Genomic DNA, 20,242 nt, shown 5'->3' with positions numbered 1-20,242 from the left:
GTTTCTGCTCACGGGCCACCCTCCCTGCTCACAGGCCACCCTTCCCTGCACACAGGACACCCCTGCCCATGGGACACCCCTTCCTGCACACAGGACACCCCTGCACACGGAACACCCCTCCCTGCACATAGGACACCCCTGCACATGGAACACCCCTGCCACAAAGGCAGCCCCCCAGCTGGGAACTTGCATTGAAGATCCGGGTGTTTATAAAACACGCAAAGGCCCCTTTGCCAAGGATCCGCACCCAGCTTCTGGCTATTGTCGCGTAACTCATATTTGCACAGAGTGTGATAAAGGAATTCCTGTTCCTAAAAGTGGCGGCACACAGACACAGCCCGATCACCCAGTCAGCAACGGAACACAGAACTTCCTGGAAAAACCTCCTCTGTGGACTCTGCGGGGCTGAGGGGGCCAGGCCCTGAGCCGTGAGGAGGAGGCCCAGGCGTGTACACGTTTCCAGGATCTTTAAACATGGACCTGGAGGAGGCTCCGGGTTCCATCCCTGTTCTTGTCCCAGCTCCTCCCTGCCCGGCTTCTAGAGGGCGGCTCACACCTCCAGCCACATGTCTGCTCAGCTGCCGCCACCTCATCTCACCTCGGGAGGCAGCCCACTTCCCAGGCGCCCTGTGCGCGCTCAGCTCACACCCGTGTGTGCTCACACCCGTGCACGCTCATCTCACACCCTGTGCACGCTCAGCTCACACCCGTGTGTGCTCACACCCGTGCACGCTCAGCTCATACCCGTGTATGCTCACACCCCTGTGTGTGTTCACACCGTCAGGTGAGGGGTTTGTCCTCCCCGCTGTGCCCTGTCAGCCCCCTGCACAGCTCCCTGAGGGGGACGGGCCCGCTAGGCTGACTCAGTGTGACACGCAGGCCACTGTTCTCAGAGATCAGACCTGGGAGATGGGAAGACATGTCTCACGTGACCTGCATCGGCCTTCGGGGAGGAGAGACGGGTGTGAGGACAGTCGTTTTTCCTTTCCATCTGGGACCAATTCAGGTGCCAGTTTGGGGCTGCTGGGCTCACTCGGGCTCAGTTCCAGGGCAATTTAAAAAATATACCAGGGTTTCCTTTCAAGCAAAACAACCAGTGACAGAGTGGGGAAGGAGAGGGGCTGAATGCGTGTCCTCCCCAAATTCACGTGATGGTGTTAGGAGGCGGGCCTTTGGGAGGTGATTAGGTCAGGAGGGTGGGGCCCCCATGAACTGGTTAGTGCCCTTGCAAACGAGGCCCCAGAAGCCCCCTCACCCCTCCCACCACGTGAGGTTATGGCAACAAGACGCCGTCCAGGAACCACGAGGTGGGGGCTCTCCAGACCCCGAATCTGCGGTGCCTTGGTCTAGGACCCAAACCCCCGACTGCGAAATAAACTCCTGTGGTTGAAGCCACCCCGTCTGTGGTAGTTGTCACAGCAGCCCAGACTCAGCGAACGTACGGCGTGTGGAGGAGGAGCAGGCCTGCCTGCAAACACCGGGCAGACAGGCTCCGCACACATGGCCAAGCCGTGGCGGGTCCTCCGGGGCGGGGGGCGGGGGGGGGGTGGAGACGGCGCCCATGGGGTTCAGCTGTGCGCACATACAGCCAGTTCTTAGTTCTCATGACAGCAGTTCTGTTAGCACTGAATCAGTGCACACGGCACGGCTGCTCCCGGGAAACACACGGGTGGGGTCCCGGAGGCCTGGGTCACAGGGGGTCAGGAGGTCAATACGTAACCTGGTTGCATATGTGTTTCTGTTTCAAGACACCGTATTGAATGGGTATTTCTTACAAAGAATGAATTATAAGCACTCATTTCCTTATAATGAAACACTGGCTGAGGAGGGCGTAACCCTCCTGACCCTGGGCAACAGGACCGGACATTCCTGTGGCCTTCAGCTCCCAGCGACCCTGCCCACTGCACTTAACCAGTCCTCGTCTTGGGAGCCGACAAATGCCGCCAGCCACTTTCCCATAGCTTCATCATGCACTTTACCTTTAAATGTATTACTACTTTTTAACCCTCACCTGAGGATTATGTTTTTATTGACGTGAGAAAGAAACATCGGTCGATTGCCTCCCCCACGTATCCGGACCGGGGATCGAACCCACCACCTTTTGGTGTACAGGACGACGCTCCAACCATCTGAGCCACCCGGCCGGGACCATCATGCACTTTAGATGTAACGTCAGGCTTTCCCGACCAGCCTGACCCCAGACCCATGAACCCTCTTCCTCTTCCCGGAGGCACCACATTGCTGGTTCGTGAACATTAAATTCATACCAACGGCGAACGGAGGAGCCCGAGTCACCATGGACTTCCTCCGGAGGGCACGCCCAGCCTTCTTGCACGAGGGAACTCTGGATGGCACCGCAGGCCTCCTGGGGCAGGGGGGGGGGCAGTTTAAACAGTGAAATAGCCAACGGAAAGCTCACAAATGCAGAACGCGGGCCCCACTGCACAGACCGTGAGAGGACGCTTGTCCCAGGCCGAAGGGGGTGCGAGGGCAGAGCGAGGCCCCCTGCAGCCCGGCCGGGACCATGCCCATCGGCAGCTCAGCCTCAGTGACACGCGTCGCGATTCAGGGTTACACATGCGTCTTCGCGAGTCGGCAGGTTTGCCACACGAGCTCTGCAGGTGACAAGGCGCGGCCGTCCTATGGAGCTTCTCGTGACGAGCCCGTAAGTGGTGCGCTTTGCCCACGGGACCCCGTACGTGCTCAGGAAGAGACACCGAGGACAGGAAAGAACGGAGTGATGTCGTCCGAGCACACCGTTTGCCCTGTGTCTCCCACGTGATCCCCACTCATGAGCCATCAGGACGGTTTTTAAGTCCACGTTGTGGGAAGAAGCCAGGGACGTGCGTTGCTTGGCAACCAGCAGCTCAGCTCCCCTTCCGGGAAGCCGAGAAGCCGCCGGCAGAGGCGTGCACCTGGGCCTCGGACTCCAGACGCATCTTCCCGGGAGTGAAAAATGGTGGCAATAAGGCTGCGGTTCCCCCCTCATCACACCGACCCTTTAACTCGGACGACGACGTGGGGGACGAGGGTGTGGGACGGGGCAGGGGATGGAAGGCGCAAACGGCAGGTTTAACTCGGCGTCTTTGTGGGAAAATAAAACGGTTCAAAGAGCTTCCAGGTCAACAATCCGCACAAACTCGGTCGGCACCTTTGCACCAAGAGCGAGGCCAGAGGAGGGGAACCCGGGCGCAGGGCCGGGCGGGGGAGGGACTGGGAGACTCGGGGGCTGGGGAGCGTCCTGGCTGGGCAGGGCGGGAGGGGCCCCGAGCAGGGACACTGGGGGCAGGAGGAGGTGCCGCTCTTTCAAACAGCCACGCTTTATCCGCACACATTCCTCCTCCCTCCCACCCTAAGCGCGCACAGTTTTCAGAATGACTTTTTGTTGTGCTGGTTAATCCTCACCCGAGGATCTATCTTCCCATTGATTTTTAGAGAGAGGGGGAGAGACAGAAAGAGAGAAACATCGATGTGAGAGACACATCGATTGGTTGCCTCCTGCACACACCCCAACTGGGGCTGGGGATCAAGCCTGCATCTAAGGTATGTGCCCTTGACCGGAATGGAGCCTGCGACCCTTCAGTCCGAGGGCCGGCGCGCTAACCACTGAGCAAACCAGCCAGGGCTCAAACCGCAGCCCACGCTAAGGAAAGACGCCTTGAGGCTGGAGGTGCCCCACGGTCACTGTCCCTCCCTGTTGGAGAACACCCAGGCCTCGAGACTACGTTACCGGGAAGTCCTGTCTTCTGCCCCCCGGGGGGGGGGGTCTCCCACACGCGGGACCCAAGGCTGGAGGGAGACCCTTTATCTGCTTGAGCTCCCCACAACACCCAACAGAACTCGCCTCCTTCCCAAGGGGCAGTCGCTGAGCTGTGCAGGCTGCCGTGACTGATGTAAGAGGTCAGGCTGCCGTGACTGATGTAAGAGGTCAGGCTGCCGTGGGGCCAGGTGATCTCACAAGAAAAAGGCTACTCCCTTCCTGACAGGGCTGAGTCCACTCCTCCAGGAAGGAGGTGAAGGGCTTGGAGGGAGAAGGTGGGGCCTCCTGCAGAAGGAACCAGCGCTGGGCCCCGAGCCACCAGGGCGGCCCCTGCTTCAGCACCACGGACAGCCCCTCCGCCGGGTCCTGCTTCTCCCTGGAGGAGAGGCCTCTGTGGAGGTCGCCAAGGTCACAACGAAGGAACCGCCCCAGTTTCCAGCCACTCTACCTGTCAACTGCCAGGGCGTGTCTTGGAGCCTCTCCGAGACGAGATGCCGGGCAGGAGTTCCCAGCCCTGAGCCCCAGCCCCAGGCCCCTGCCCCCTCCCGCTGGCCATCAGGAGGGACAGGAGAGGGGGAGGGAGAAAGAATGGAAAGGAAACGCAGACAGACGGGAGGTGGGATGAAGTCACGAACTTGACATCGTCTCTGGCTCCTGAGTGGCACTCGGCACCCTCCCTCCTACCTCCTTCCCGTTCACTTCCTGTTGTTCACCTGAAGGACCACCAGTGGCCTCCTGAGGCCCAGGACACCTGCGGCCAGCCTGCTGAGACACCGGCACGCGGGGCCCAGCGCTCTGGCCACGGTGGGCACCAGCTACTGGTTCTTTACCCACTAGAGAGGGCTGAGCCGAGCACACGTGGCGTCACCGTCCGTCCACTGGACGAGGACGAGTCTTGAGCCTGCTCGGTCTCCCCTACATACGGGCACCCCTTCGGCCTCCCTGAGTGTCCAGAGGACACGCACAGCCACCTGGTGCACAGCCCACAGTCTTCAAGGACAGGTCACAGGGGACACTCACTCCGAGGGTCCCTCCAGGCCCCATCAGGCACATGTGCCACCACGGTCCCCCAAGAGGAGGAGGCAGAACCGGCAACATGTGTGTCAGTGCTGGCCGTCAGTCAGGGCCATCTGCGATGACCGGCGGTCCTCGCCCTGAGACCACGTGGGTCCGGGGGTCTTCAGTGCAAACCGCTGGGTTTCCGCGGGGTGTGTGGGTCCCGCGGGCTGTCGGCCAGTTTGTGGGGTCCCGCTCAGTCCCTTGGCGTGAAGAAAAGATGGTCCGAAAGGCAACAGGTCCAAGCAGAGGAAGCCGCGCCCCGCGAGGTGGGGCCTGGGAGGGTCTCATGACAAAACCAGAGGCGCCCATCCTGGCCTTCGCCTTAGCACGCATGCCACGCGGGTGGCCACCCAACAGGCGGTGAGGGACCTCGGCGACAGGCGGGCCCGCTGCCCCGCGAGCCCCGGGGTCACAAGCACAAAGGAGCGCTGGCCAGGCTGCAGAGGGCTTGCAGTCAGTCTAGGCCAGTGGTCGGCAAACTCATTCGTCAACAGAGCCAAACATCAACAGCACAACGACTGAAATTTCTTTGGAGAGCCCAATTTTTTAAACTTAAACTTCTTCTAACGCCACTTCTTCAACATAGACTTGCCCAGGCCGTGGTATTTTGTGGAAGAGCCACACTCCAGGGGCCAAAGAGCCGCATGTGGCTCGCGAGCCGCAGTTTGCCGACCACGGGTCTAGGCATAGGTCCTGTTTGCCCCGAAAAGGCTGAGTGTATGCCTGTTATACTGCATCCTGTCCGATGTCTTTCGTCCTGACTCTTCCATTTTTAAAAATAATGTGTTATTCTGCTGACTTAAACAAATAAGATGGGAGACGTAAGCAGACCCTCACTGTCTCTCTCACGGTCTCATTTAGCAGCACGTGCAGATGAGCAGTGGACACATTCACACTTTAGGACACAGCATTCCCACCAAATGAAGGAACTTGTGCTGAACGCACTTGGAGTTGGTTACCGCACACGCGATCCGTGTAACTGCTGAAACGCAGCTCTATTTCTGCCCCGAGAAATACAAGCTGTCGTCCAAACCCGCACCCTTTACACGGAGTTAGAGCAACTGAGCTACAGAAGTTCCGTGGCGAAGCTTATGTGGCACAGAAACCACGCCACTCGGGGGGAGAGCAGGTCTCTCGCTGTCTGTCACCAGTTGGGTATGAGAAATATTTGAGGCTTTCAAACCAGTTTAAATGATACAAAATTAAAACCCGACAGATGACAGTTAACTTTTTTTTTTTTAGCTTTTTTTCACAGAGAAGGAAGCCGTCAACCAAGCCAGACAGCTTTCACTTTAGGACATATTTCTGCCTGAGCGTCCTACAGAAAAGTACCGGAGTGTCGGAAACCAGCTAAATTTTGATTCCATTTCGTTCCAAAGAAGTTGCAAACCCGTAATGAAGTCAAACACAAACACGTCCGCCTCCGATGCCAGTACTGAGCCGAGCCGCAGTGATTAAATAGAACAGAACTGCCGCGAGGGAGAACTACCCTGCACCCTGCAGAGGCGGGAGGCAGTGAGCGAGGGCCAGACACAAACCCAGCGGAGAAAAGGGTTACTTTTGAAATTCTACGACTGTGCTCCTGACATTGACTTGGGGGAAGATCTTTGAATCTTTTTTAAAAATATGTTTTTATTGATTTCAGAGAGGAAGGGAGAGAGAGAGAGAGAAACATCAACGATGAGAGAGAATCATTGACCAGCTGCCTCCTGCACGCACATGACCGGGAATCGAACCGTGACCTCCTGGTTCATAGGTTGACGCGCAACCACTGAGCCACGCCAGCCGGGCTGGTCTTTGGAGACTTTAACGCATAACAGTCTCACGAACTGAGAAACGTGTTCCACTGAAATGAACTTCGTCTGGTTGTGGCGCACATAAATGCTAAATCATTTTCAACCAGACTACGCTAATTCTACCAGGAGAAGTGGATCGTTTCATATGCTAACACACCCGCACATACATATACACAAATACACAGGTAGGCACTTAGGTACACAAAGAAGAACAATGCGGAGGCTCTAAGACAATGCTAGAAAGAATTCTTCTTAAGGAAAATATCATTAACACGCACTGGGTACAGGTATGGTGAAAATAATGACCACACACACAAAGGCGTCTCAAGAAAAAATTATTCTACTTATTTTGTTTTAATGTTCCAACAAACAATACTAAGGAATTTTTAATTGTTTTACTTCGATGCACATGGATTTTTTTGTAAGAAGTTATTTTATTGCCCTCGCCAGTTTGCTCAGTGAATAGAGCGTCGGCCCGCGGACCAAAGCGTCCGGTTTGATTCTGGCCAAGGGCATGTACCTCGGGTGCAGGCTCAGTCCCAGGCCACAGTTTAGGGTGCATGCAGGAGGCAACCAATGATGTGTCTCTCTCACATCGATGTTTCTCTCTCTGCCTCCCTCCCTTCCACTCTCTCTAAAAGTCAATGGAAAAATATCCTCGGGTGAGGATTAACAAAAAAAAAAAAAAAGAAAGAAAGAAATTTTATTTTTGAAGGTAATTTTTGAACAGAACTATTTTATAAGTCTACTAATATAAATGGGTTTGTCAGAAAATTAATAATGTTGATGACCACTTTTCACTCTCAAAAGTGTCCAGGTTTGGATTGTAAATTACGTGGTTCTCTTAGTTATAACTTGGAATAGAGATGAGTACAGAAAAGTAGCAAAAAGCAAAACAGTAGACTCCTTAGCTAACAAGTCCTTCAAGCACCAAGTACAATTAAACATTGTGGGTAAAATTGCCCTAGCCGGTTTGGCTCAGTGGATAGAGCGTAGGCCTGTGGACTGAAGGGTCCCAGGTTTGATTCCGGCCAAGGGCACATGCCTGGGTTGTGGGCTCGATCCCCAATAGGGGGCGTGCAGGAGGCAGCCGATCGATGATTCTCTCTCATCATTGATGTTTCTATCTCTCTACCCCTCTCCCTTCCTCTCTGAAATCAATAAAGAAATATGTTAAAAACAAACAAAAAAAAACATTGCGGGTAAAATCTTCTCACAAATCTTATTAAATGCATTGCTGGGCTTGTAAAAGAGTAAGGACTTTCATGGCCAAAAAATAAATGAATTGGCAACTCAGAGAAGCCAGCAGAGCAGGGAGGCGTGCTCTGACCCTGGAGACATTTGCCAACCCAGGTAACATTCGGCTTAATTTCATGGAGCCTTAAAGGGCATGGAAAACAGGAAGACAGAGCCCAAAGCCTGCCCAACGTGAGAATTTTAAGAGAAAATTCCCCTCCACAACCACTCCCCACGCTCCCGTCTACAAGACACAACTGTCTGGGAATTCAGCCCTGAGCAAAAAAAGAAAGAAATGATCTCGAGAGTAGGAACCACAGGCCAGATTAATTCGGGTCTGTAGCTTTAATTCTCAGTGTCTGGGTGGTCCGGAATATTTCAGGCCGAGACCGTAATGCAGATTATCCTCAGCGGCTGGAGATGCCAGGCAGCAGGGAGAAGCAAATGGGAAGACGAAGATAAACCCTGTTCACCGGGTCTCAGAACCCACACACGTACACGCCCGAGGAGGAGCGAACACCCCGAGGAAAATAAACGCACAGAGACGCCGGCACCTGGACAAAGACCCAGCCGAGCCACAGGGCGGCACAAGACGGTCCTACATGGGTTACGGGTACACAGCAGGAAGCTGATGGGCATGGTTAAATAAATTAAGATGTAAAATACATTAAACAAACAAAAAAAATACCATCAGGAGTGACCCATTTCTGCTTCTGGCCAGGCTGGAAACACAGAAACTAGATTTGCTTTCCAGACCCAATGTTATAGTAATAATGATAAGAATAATATAGAATAAGTATCAAAATGTGAAATTACAGTGTGATATTAAAATATGATGTTAAGAAGTATTGAATGTAATGTAAACAGGTTGATTAAACACCCCTGAGTGGCCTGTATGTAGAAAATAGATAAAATGATCTGTTCCCCATATGTAAAACCAGATATGCAAGGCTCCTGGGACCCGCTGATAAGACACACTGAAGACGCCCATCTAGGCACATAAAAAGAGGAAGCACCAGAGGAAGATCAGAGAGGCTGCTCTGCTCCTCCACAGACAGTCACTCTCCACCCCCCTTCCTGCAATCTGCCCAAGCTCTGCCGTGGACTGTGAGTCCAGACAGTGAGCCGGAAACTGAGGCCTCAAGCAAGACGCCGAGCCGCAGCTGCAACGTCCAACGTCCAGTGTGTGTGTCTGTCGGCGCGGATCCCCAGGTGGCCTGCCGAGGTCTGGAAACCACCAGGACTCTGTAAATAAACCGTGAGTGATTCGTGCATTGCATGTCTGCTCCTGTGTAATTTATGCTCGGTCAATATTAAGTAAGTGCCTTGGGTCGTACGTGTCAGTTTAGAGACTGGCTGAGGCACCCTTGGTCACCTGTGCTTACGTCCCTGAAGGAGAAATTGGGACACCCAATAACTAGCAAACCAGAGAGACTATGAGGAAGAACCGGTGTGGATCCCGGGCACCCGCAGCAGAGAAAAGCCGTCAGTGACAGAAGGGAACAGGCCTCGCTGAGCGGCCCTGCCCGCGCCCTGCCGAGGAGGGAGGCCACACCCAGCAAGGCCCTCGCCTCACACACTGGCTGCGTTTGAACGCTGCACTGGCCCCAAGACCTGTGAAGTGGGTCCCTAAGCAGAGGACTGAATGCCACAGGGAGATGCCGACTCCATCGGAAAGGCTTTTAGAGGAACAATCACATGGCTATTTTTATTTACAAACTAGAGGCCTGGTGCACGAAATTCATGTGGGGGGTGGGGGGGTGTTCCCCTCAGCCCAGCCTGCACCCTCTCCAATCGGACATCCCTCTTGCAATCTGGGACCGCTGGCTCCTAACCACTCACCTGCCTGCCTGTCTGATAGCCCCTAACTGCCTCTGCCTGCCTGCCTGATCACCCCTAATTTCCCTCCCCTGCCGGCCTAATCTCGCCCCCAACTGCCCTCCCCTGCTGGCCTGATCTCGCCCCCAACTGCCTCTGCCTGCCTGATCACCCCTAACTGCCCTCCCCTGCCAGCCTGATCTCACCCCCAACTGCCCTCCCCCGCTGGCCTGGTTGGTTGCCCCCAACTGTGCTCCCCTGCCGGCCTGATCTCGCCCAGGCTCTGTCTTTGTTTTTCTCAGCAGTCCTCCAGGCCTCCCTGCCTCCCTGTGTCCCTCTACCTCTTTCCCGGCTGGGAGGAGGGGGTGGGGCCAGGGGGGGCCGCTCCACCCTCTGTCTGCCCTCCCTTCCATCCAGGCCTCTTCAGGCCCAGTCTGTTTTGTTTCCTCATTCTGAGAGAGGATCCCAGAGCGATCTGGGAGGGCGGGAAAGAAAGGGAGAAAAGGCTGTGAGCTGGTGGGCACTGTGTGTGTCTGTGCGTGAGTGCGGTTGTGAGAGAGTGTGAGTGCCGGCCCCGCCTCCCCCATCCCCGTCTCTGCTGCCACAAGTCCCCACCCACCAGCGCCTGCTGCAGGCAGCCTGGGCATGAGGTTGAGTCTTCAGTCGTTGCAGATGTGACGGGCCCAGGGTTTTTATATATTAGGACTAGAGGCCCGGTGCACGAAATTTGTGCACGGAGGGGGGTTGTCCCTCAGCTCAGCATGTACCCTCTCCAATATGGGACCCCTTGAGGGATGTCTGACTGCCCGTTTAGGCCTGATCCTGGAGGGATCGGGCCTAAACGGGCAGTCGGACATCCCTCTCACAATCCAGGACTGCTGGCTCCCAACTGCTTGCCTGCCTGCCTTCCTGATTGCCCCTAACCGCTTCTGCCTGCCAGCCTGATCACCCCCTAAACCACTCTGCTGCCAGCCTGTTTGCCCCCAACTTCCCTCCTCTGCCGGCCTGGTCACCCCTAACTGCCCTCTCCTGCAGGGTTGATCACCTCCAACTGCCCTCCCTTGCAGGCTTGGTCCCTCTCAACTGCCCTCCCTTGCAGGCCAGGTGCCTCCCAACTGCCCTCTCCTGCTGGCCATCTTGTGATGGCCATCTTGTGTCCACATGGGGGCAGGATCTTTGACCACATGGGGGCAGCTATATTGTGTGTTGCAGTGATGATCAATCTGCATATTACTCTTATTAGATAGGATAGAGGCCTGGTACAGGGGTGGGGGCCAGCTGGTTTGCCCTGAAGGGCATCCCAGATCAGGTGGGGGTTCCCTTGGGGCGTGGGGCAGCCTGAGCGAGGGGCCTGTGGTGGTTTGCAGGCCGGCCATGCCCCCTGGCAACCCAAGCGAGGCCCTGGTATCTGGGATTTATTTTCCTTCTACAATTGAAACTTTGTAGCCTGGAGTGGAGCCAAGCCTAGGGCTCCCTCCGAGGCCGGCAGCCATTTGTGTTGGGGTTACAATTGAAACTTTGTTGCCTTAAGCAGGTGGGCACGGCCAGGGTGTGCGGAAAGCTTTGCTTCCCCTGTTGCCGGCGGCAACCCTGGCCTGCTCTCTCAAGCTCCATTCTGCCGCCATTTGTTTGAATTTGTTTACCTTCTATAATTGAAACTTTGTAGCTTGAGTGGAGGCTTAGGCTTGGCAAGGGCAGGCGGAAAGCTTGGCTTCCTCTGTTACCTAGGAAACCTTGCTCTCTGTGGCTGCAGCCATCTTGGTTTGGGTTAATTTGCATACTCACTCTGATTGGATGGTGGGCGTGGCTTGTGGGCGTGGCTGTGGGTGTGTCAGAGGTATGGTCAATTTGCATATTCGTCTATTATTAGATAGGATAGGATTACAGGTCACATGAGTGACCTTGGTGAAGAAAAGAGTTTTGGTGCGGGGAAGTCAGATTGTATGATTTTTAAAAGTGGCCATTTGCCCTTTCCAAAGGAAATTGTCAAGCAGGGGCCCAGATGGTTCCCATGATTCCAGCAAGAAGCCAGGCAGGGAGATTTCCTTTTGCAGAATTCGATGGTCACAGTGGAGAGGGGGTTCTGATAGCCACAGAGCAGGTCTCGTGGCCCCATGGTGCCTCCGGGTCTGAGGCCGCCATCACGAAGGTGAAGGCGGCTGTCTGACTCCCGTCTGCTACTAAGGAGGCGAGGTCAGAGCAGGCGGGTTCAAGTCAAATCCATGCAGGTAACACGGGACCGGAGGAAAACGCCTCTGTCCTCACCCCGAGGAGCCCGTATTGCGGGAGAGAAAGTGGGTGAACAGATAAATGAAACACGACGTCAGTGGCAACAATAACACCCACAGAACGACACGGGTGAGAGCCGGAAGTGACTTTCCTGGAGCGGACAACCAGCAGGGAGCAAGGAGACCAGGCACGGCTTCGAAGAGGAGGCCATGTTTGAAAGAAGCCGTGAAAATGCTAGTAAGCAGGAGGAATGCGAGGGCTTTTAGTATTAGAAAACCGATTAATGCAATCCGCCGCATTGAAGGACCGAAGGAGCGAAACCACGTGGCCGTCTCATTAGATGCAGAAACGGGCTCCAGAAAATTCAACGATCAATTTTTTAAAATCTCTTAGCAATGCGTCAGCAGAAGGACAAGTGCCGTGTGATAATCTTCCTACAATGAGAATTAATAAACATCCAACTGGGTGTCAGAAATGAAATACTGGTTTTAAAACGTAAGTTACAGGAGGGCGGGGAAGGGAGTGTGATTCCATTGACCTAAAGGCCCCAAACAGACAAAACTAAACACTGTATTTTGGGGGCACAGGTTTAGGGGGTAAAACTGGAAAGCCGGCCCGGGGACGGTAAGCACACAATCGGCGGGAGCCCGTGGGGAAGGCGGAGCCACAGGGCCTCACAGGCTCTGAGGTGTCCCCGCGCTCACCTGGGGGTGGGCACGCAGGCAGTCCATCGGTTACCTCTGCGCGGGGCAGCGGCGGTGTTTCCCTGTCTGTATCTATGACCCGTTTCACAACGAACACACGTGAGAGGAGTGGAGGATGCTCACTCACGGGGGGATCAGGACCGCCCGGGGGGAGCGTGTTCTTGGCAGCCAGCACTACAGGACACGATGAGCAGCCCACGGCGATCAGAGTGAGTGGCCTCTCCTTCCAGCACGAGGGTGTGAGAGGGCGAGGGGGCAGGGGGCTGGGCACCGTCTCTGTGGCCCGACGGTGGGTGCGGCCTACATTCTGAAGCGCTTCCCGGGCCCTGGAAGGGGTGGAACCCTGTCCTGTGACCAGCACCACGCCCCTGCGGGGTGTTAGGAGGGGGGACATGGATGTGCATTTTAGAAGGGCATCCTGGCGGCCCTGCGGAGGGCGGGAAACCACAATATTCTCTGCTTCGCCCCAAAGAAACAGCAGCAGACGTGGCTACGGGGCTTCCCCCGCTCTCCCGCAGGGAAGAGAGCAGGCAGCGAGCTTTAAAATGCTTGCAACACACAGGACAATTGCAGTGAGTCCTCGCCAGGGGATTCGTGCTGGGGAGGGCGGGGTTCCTGGGAGAAATGAGCCCCGGGGAAGGGCTCTGAAGGGAAGGGCAACACTCATGTCAGGGCACAGCCAGGAGACACATGCGTGTAACGGGGCCTCCGACCCCTTCCTTCACTCCAACCGGGAAACCCCGACAATTCTGACCGACCTCACTGGTAAGGATGGTGGGCGTGGCTTGTGGGTGTGTCAGAGGTATGGTCAATTTGCATATTTGTCCCTCCTCGCTCCTGCCCCCTCCTCCCTCCCTCATTTGCATGGCCCCCAAAATCTATTAATGCTCAATTGAGCCCGACCCAGGAGGAAGGAGGGAGCAGGAGGGAAGAGGGAGGAGGAGGGAGCAGGAGGGAGGAGGGGGCAGGAGGGAGGAGGGAGCAGGAGGGAGGAGGGGGCAGGAGCGAGGAGGGAGGAGGAAGAGGGATGAGGACAAACAATAGTAACCAGCGATGGTTGGAGTAGTCGCCCCAAAGGAGCGACTATCGTAAAGTCTCTGACGGCCCCTGGCTCTTCAAACTGGCACCCCGACCCCCAGCAGCGTCTCCATTTCTTCAGTTCTCCGCAGTCAGACTGAAACCCGGCTCGGCTTCGGTTAGAGGATTACTAGGCACGCCAGGCAGTGGCTGCGGCCCGAGTATGGCCGTGTGAAAACTGTGCAGTGACACGTGAAATGGGTTATCACCTCATTTGCATGGCCCCCAAAATCTATTAATGCTCAACTGAGCCCGACCCAGCGGTGGAGCAGGTGAGAGTTTACGGCTGGATGCTCCCACCAACGCTCTGTTAGCGTCCCAGGCGGTTTTCTAATGAATTAAGCCCCGACTCATCTGTACGTGCCGGCCCCTCGGAGGCATCGCTGTGCCTGGCAGGCTCTCCTGGAGCGGCCCGGAGCCCCGCGGGGGCCCGGACCCCGGCCTCCCCAATGCCCTCCCTCCCGCCCCCCGTGGCTGTTCTCGTCTGGTAGCAACACGACTTGTGATACGATGACTCGTTATCGTCCAAGATAACACGGACTCGGACTTGCACTTGGCCCAGTAGCTACATCATCCTAGCCAATGGCAGACCAGCTGTGAAGGGCTCAGTGGTTCAAGGATGGACTGTGGGCGTTTGGAAAACACCAAGAGCGAGGATGGAGCAGGAGCGAGGAGGGAGAAGGGAGCAGGAGGGAGGAGGGGGCAGGGGGCAGGAGGGAGGAGGAGGGAGGAGGGGGAGGAGGGAGCAGGAGGGAGGAAGGAGGAGGGGGCAGGAGGGAGGAGGAGGGAGGAGGGGGAGGAGGGAGCAGGAGGGAGGAGGGAGGAGGGGGAGGAGGGAGCAGGAGGGAGGAGTGGGCAGGAGGGAGGAAGGAGGAGGGGGCAGGAGGGAGGAGGAGGGAGGAGGGGGAGGAGGGAGCAGGAGGGAGGAGGGAGGAGGGGGAGGAGGGAGCAGGAGGGAGGAGTGGGCAGGAGGGAGGAAGGAGGAGGGGGCAGGAGGGAGGAGGAGGGAGGAGGGGGAGGAGGGAGCAGGAGGGAGGAGGGAGCAGGAGGGAGGAGTGGGCAGGAGGGAGGAGGAGGGAGGAGGGGGCAGGAGGGAGGAGGAGGGAGGAGGGGGCAGGAGGGAGGAGGGAGGAGGGGGAGGAGGGAGGAGGGAGCAGGAGGGAGGAGGGGGCAGGAGGGAGGAGGAGGAGGGAGCAGGAGGGAGTAGGGAGCAGGAGGGAGGAGGGAGTAGGGGGGAGGAGGGAGGAGGAGGGAGGAGGGAGGAGGGAGGAGGGAGCAGGAGGGGGGAGGAGGAGGGAGCAGGAGGGAGGAGGGAGCAGGAGGGGGGAGGGAGCGGGAGGGAGGAGGGAGCAGGAGGGAGGAGGGAGGAGGGAGGAGGGGGCAGGAGGGAGGAGGGAGCAGGAGGGAGGAGGGAGCAGGAGGGAGGAGGGGGCAGGAGCGGAGGGGAAGAGAGGGGTCAGAATCAGCAGCTCTGTGCAGCCGGCCATGGCTGCCACCGCTGACTCCTTCAGCCTTCCCTGGGCCGTCTGTCCTCGGGGTGGGCAGCCCTGGTGCGCACCTGTCACCAGGCGTCACCAGGCGTCAGCAGGCGTCACCAGGCGTCACCAGGCTTGAGTGTCATGGCTGCGTCTCCACGAGACAGCAAGTCCTCCGAGAGTGGAACAGACTGCGTCACTCTCCGTCCCACCCCCAGGCCTTCAGCACACGGCAGGCGACCGAGCAGTGTTTTTGAGTGAATGAGCGAGTGAATGACCAAATCGGTAAAGAGCACAGGCCTTCCGCTGTGTGCCTCTCACATTCGTTCCCGACACACTGGCCATCCCCTGCCACACTTGTAACCAACCAGCCGCTCACACGCCCCAGCCAGGCCGCTGGCTGATCGGACCGGCACCGCGCCCCACGGATGGTGGAGTTAGACGCCTGTGTCACACGCCTGTGTCACGTGGGGCTGAAGCACAAGGTGAAATGTATCCCCAAGGCTGTCAGCCTTGAAAATCAGCGGGAAAGAGAGCCCTTTCCCACGCCCCGCTCGGCCCAGAGCGTCAGAGCCGGACTTGCCTGCCTGCTGAGCCCGGAGTGCTTGGTTAGCACTTCAAGGCCAAATCACGAAAAAAGTCGTATCTTCGAATACTTGAATCGAGCGCTAGTCTGCGGGGTACGCAGATACGACTGGGGGTGCAGCAGCGTCTGCCCCCATCGCTCACTCTGCCCCGTGGGCGGCCTCGCTGGGGGAGGCTGTGGGCGGGCCACTCACATCCTGGAAACCCGTGACTTCTCTGCTCAGACACGGAACTCAGGGGGGTCCTGTTCCCTGGTGTCTGCCCAGCAGGCAGAGTCCCCGGTGAGAACCGCCTGGCCCTCCACCTCCAGGACGGACCTCCGTCCACGTGGCCAAGCAGACGGCGCTCGGAGGGTCCGGGCGCAGATAGACAGGACGCGCGGGCAGCCTGGGTCACCGTCCCGAAACCGTGAAACCCAGCATCCCTGCCTCGGAGGCTCGTGGCTTTAAGGGGCGGCCACACACGTCGTCCCCACGGCGTTCCTGAGCGAGAGGAGGTCGGACGGCCACTCTGACTCAGCTGGTGGGGACGGGGACGCCGGGAAGCGAGTCTAGCGACGAGGGTTCGCAGCGGGACCCCGTCTGGGCTCAGGGTCAGCGCCTCCGTCCCGTTGCCATCGCCTCTTTTAGGAGCTAATCCTCACCTCACCCCAGTCCTTTCCCACTGACTTTTAGAGAGAGTGGAGGGGAGCGGGGAGACGGAGAGGAACATCCATGTGAGAGAGACACATCGATGGGTTGCCTCGCACACGAGCCCCGACCAGGGCCGAGGATCAAGCCTGCAACGGAGGTCCCTGCCCTTGACCGGAATCGAACCCGAGACCCTTCAGTCGAGGGCTGACGCTCTAACCACTGAGCACACAGGCCAGGGCCAAGCCACCAGCTGCTCACGTATTCTGTGGGAGCCCAGCCCGAGACCCCCTCCCGTCCCGGCGATAGACGGCTGTCTTATCCGTGCTCGGGGAGCCGGCTCCTGGGCGGGCAGATGTTTGCTGTCTCACCTCTGACAGCCCTGCCGTCTCGCTCACCTCCCGCCCACCCCTCCCTAACGTCCTCGTTCTCGGCCAAACGTCAAGACACAGACCGGGCGATGACCTCTGCTCCCCTGGCAAGTCTCTCCCTCAGGAATGCCTCCGGAGCCTGCGGGACACTGCGCAGGGAGGGGGCGCTGAACCCCGTCTTATCAGGAGGCTGTGGGAATGGCCAGCCTTCCGGCTGAGCCCACCCAGCGAGGCAGGGCTGCCGCCGCGCCCAGGGGAGCCCGGAGCGCCTGCACTTTTTCCCACCAACCGGCGGGGGGGGGGGGGGGGAGAGGGGTGCTGAAAGGTCCCCACAGACTCCCAGGCTCTGAGGTGAGGAAGAGGACAGAGATTAAGAAAGAAGAAGAGACTCAGGAACTAGCTGAGAGTGGCTGAGATCGGCCCTGGGGGTGCCCAGAAGGTGAGGTTCAGCCTGTTGGGCCCCCCCGAGAGCCCCTGAACGCGGGAGCCACGTCCTGCCTCCCACCGGCTCCGGGCCCTGCACACAGGCTCTGAGCAGAGAGCCTCAGCGATGGTAATTTTCTCACTTAGCATCTCTTTTTATATGTTTTTACTGATGTCAGAGAGGAAGGGAGAGGGAGAGAGAGAGAGAAACATCATGGATCGGCTGCCTCCTGCTCGCTCCACACTGGGGATGGAGCCCGCAACCTGGCACGTGCCCTGACCGGGAATCGAACCGCCACCTCCTGGTTCATAGGTCGACGCTCAACCCCCGAGCCACGCGGCCGGGCCTTATCGGTATTTCTGATTCAGCCCCGGCGAGTGGCGTAGGTTCTGAAAGGCAGGTGTTTTCTCCTCCTGTGTCTTCCCTATTCCACTTTCCTCGCTGCCGGTGCCCAGCAACCGCCAGCTCAGCCATCACAGAAGATGGGAGACGGGGAGACAAAGCAGACGGGGGTTCGCGTCCCTGAACGTCCCCCGGGCCACAGCCGGCCCCGCCCCGTGGCCCTCCGCCTTCAGCCACAGAGAAGGTCTGCAGGTCCGTGTGGCCCTGGCCTTGCCTCGTGTATGTCAGCAGATGCTGCCCGCACACCACGGCACGGCAGACGCCGCGGGAGGACGCGGAGACACACGGGGGACAGCGAAGCGCTGTCACCTCCTGGCTGTGTCCGTGTGGACAAGCCCTCACCCCCTGCCTCGGTTTCCCCATCTGTAACACGAGGACGAGCAGCACAGGACCCACGGTGTTGAGTAAATTAAAGGCCCGTCAAGAACTCAGAACAGCTCCTGCCCCGGGAGGGAGCCATGACCGTGAGCGCTTCCGGTGATGCTCACGGTCAGCGGGAAACAGCGCCCTGAGCTCACCGGTGCGCCGTGCGAACCGCCCGGAGCCAGGTGAGCGCCGGGCGGTGATATTGGGGGTGAAGTCCTCCTCCCTACGACCCAGCGAGTCTATAAACCAGGAGCCCTCCCCTGGACGGCACGGGAAAAAGGCCCCCTCTTCCTCCTGCCCGTTAGTCTCTTCTCCCCTGGGGGCTGGGAAGGTGACCCTGGGCACGGACAGCCTGGGGTGTCTGTCTGTCTGTCTGTCTCCCTGCCGGTCACACACATTCCACCACTTGCGCCCCGAGACTCTGGGTGAGTGACTGCTCTGCGGACACGCCCTGCCCATCCCTGAGTCCCGGGGTCCTCGCTGCGGAGGGACAGGCGGGGACCCCCCTTCCCCGGCCAGGACCAAGCAGACGGGGGTTCGCGTCCCAATCAGACTCCTGTCTCTGTTTGTGGACTGGGTCAGAGCCTGCAGAGAAGTGTTTGGTAGTCTCGGAGACTGAACATCCAGGGGGAAAACCTTGAAAAGCTAAAGGCCAGCGAGGAGGTCTCTGTCCCCAAAACGAAGGCCCATGAGCCACGAGGGACCGGCCGCAGGAGACACAGAACGGTGCACACTGCGGTGCTGCCGAGAGGTGGTGAGCGGGCCCAGCAGCCGGCTCCCCGTTCAGGGGCCGGAGCACGGCTCTCGGAACAGAAAGGGTGGCGTGTGGAGTCTGCCTGTCCACCCAGCAGCGAGGGACCAGGGTCGCGACCCCAGCGGGGTCCCCGACGGCCCATCCCCCCGGGGACGTGGTGGCTTCATGCCCCAGAGTCCACTCGTGGCCTCAGCTCTCAGGAAAGCAAGACCAGCCTCTGGGATTTTCCGTGATTAAACGTGGAGATGGCCCTGGACAGGAGGCGCATGGAGGCAGCGGCGTGAAGGGAGGGACGGACGCTGAACCTCCTGCAACGGGGATTTCTGTGTCCCGGCGATGGCCCGGACCCGCCTTCTCCGCGGCCTTACGGCCTTAAAATGATGGAGATGAGTGTGTTTGAAGCAGCGACGCTGAGAATTAGCATTGCGGCCGTTGCTTGGCAACCGGAGACGTTGGTTGTTTTATTTCTAAACGGGGAATGCTACAAACTGGGACCCGGAGTTTGTGCGAATAGTTCTAAATTGATGTTCTCCCTGTAAGTCGGGAGATAATACAGCATCCGTGTGCATGTAAAGGTTGCTAAATACACCTATGTGTGTGGGTGTGTGTCTCACATCACACACACGCACACACACACACACACACACACACACACACACACACACGCCTTACACAGAGCTCTCTCCATTACCTGCCGTCTTATGTAAATCAGATGCACGGATATTCCTTTGCATTTTTCCTGGAAAATATCTATTTGATTCCGTGTTAAGCATAAATGACACACATTCGGGTCCTGAGGCACACAGCTCCACGCCCACGGGAGCCGGGGAGTGCGCACCTCCACGCCCACGGGAGCCGGGGGCACACACCTCCACGCCCACGGGAGCCGGGGGCACACACCTACACGCCCACGGGAGCCGGGGGCACACACCTCCACGCCCACGGGAGCCGGGGGCACACACCTCCACGCCCACGGGAGCCGGGGACACACACCTTCACGCCCACGGGAGCCGGGGGCACACACCTCCACGCCCATGGGAGCCGGGGGCACACATAGCTCCACGCCCACAGGAGCCAGGGACACACACCTCCACGCCCACGGGAGCCGGGGGCACACACCTCCACGCCCGCGGGAGCCGGGGGCACACACCTCCACGCCCGCGGGAGCCGGGGGCACACACCTCCACGCCCGCGGGAGCCGGGGGCACACACCTCCACGCCCGCGGGAGCCGGGGGCACACACCTCCACGCCCGCGGGAGCCGGGGGCACACAGCTCCACGCCCACGGGAGCCGGGGGCACACACCTCCACGCCCACGGGAGCCGGGGGCACACAGCTCCACGCCCACGGGAGCCGGGGGCACACACCTCCACGCCCACGGGAGCCGGGGACACACACCTCCACGCCCACGGGAGCCGGGGGCACACAGCTCCACGCCCACGGGCACACACCTCCACGCCCACGGGAGCCGGGGGCACACAGCTCCACGCCCACGGGAGCCGGGGGCGCACACCTCCACGCCCACGGGAGCTGGGGGCGCACACCTTCAAGGTGAGG

General features: G+C 58.6%; 1 protein-coding gene across 1 annotated transcript in view; it reads right to left on the bottom strand.

The window, feature by feature from the left end:
• Window positions 1–20,242, bottom strand: part of KIF26B (kinesin family member 26B) — a 384,278-nt gene that overhangs the window by 11,481 nt on the left and 352,555 nt on the right. The gene's annotated exons all lie outside the window — the stretch shown is intronic.

The sequence above is a fragment of the Eptesicus fuscus genome, chromosome 24 (genome assembly GCF_027574615.1).
Source record: "Eptesicus fuscus isolate TK198812 chromosome 24, DD_ASM_mEF_20220401, whole genome shotgun sequence".
Taxonomy (NCBI): domain Eukaryota; kingdom Metazoa; phylum Chordata; class Mammalia; order Chiroptera; family Vespertilionidae; genus Eptesicus; species Eptesicus fuscus.
Note: the sequence above shows the minus strand (reverse complement) of the source record. Positions and strands in the feature narration are given on the sequence as shown.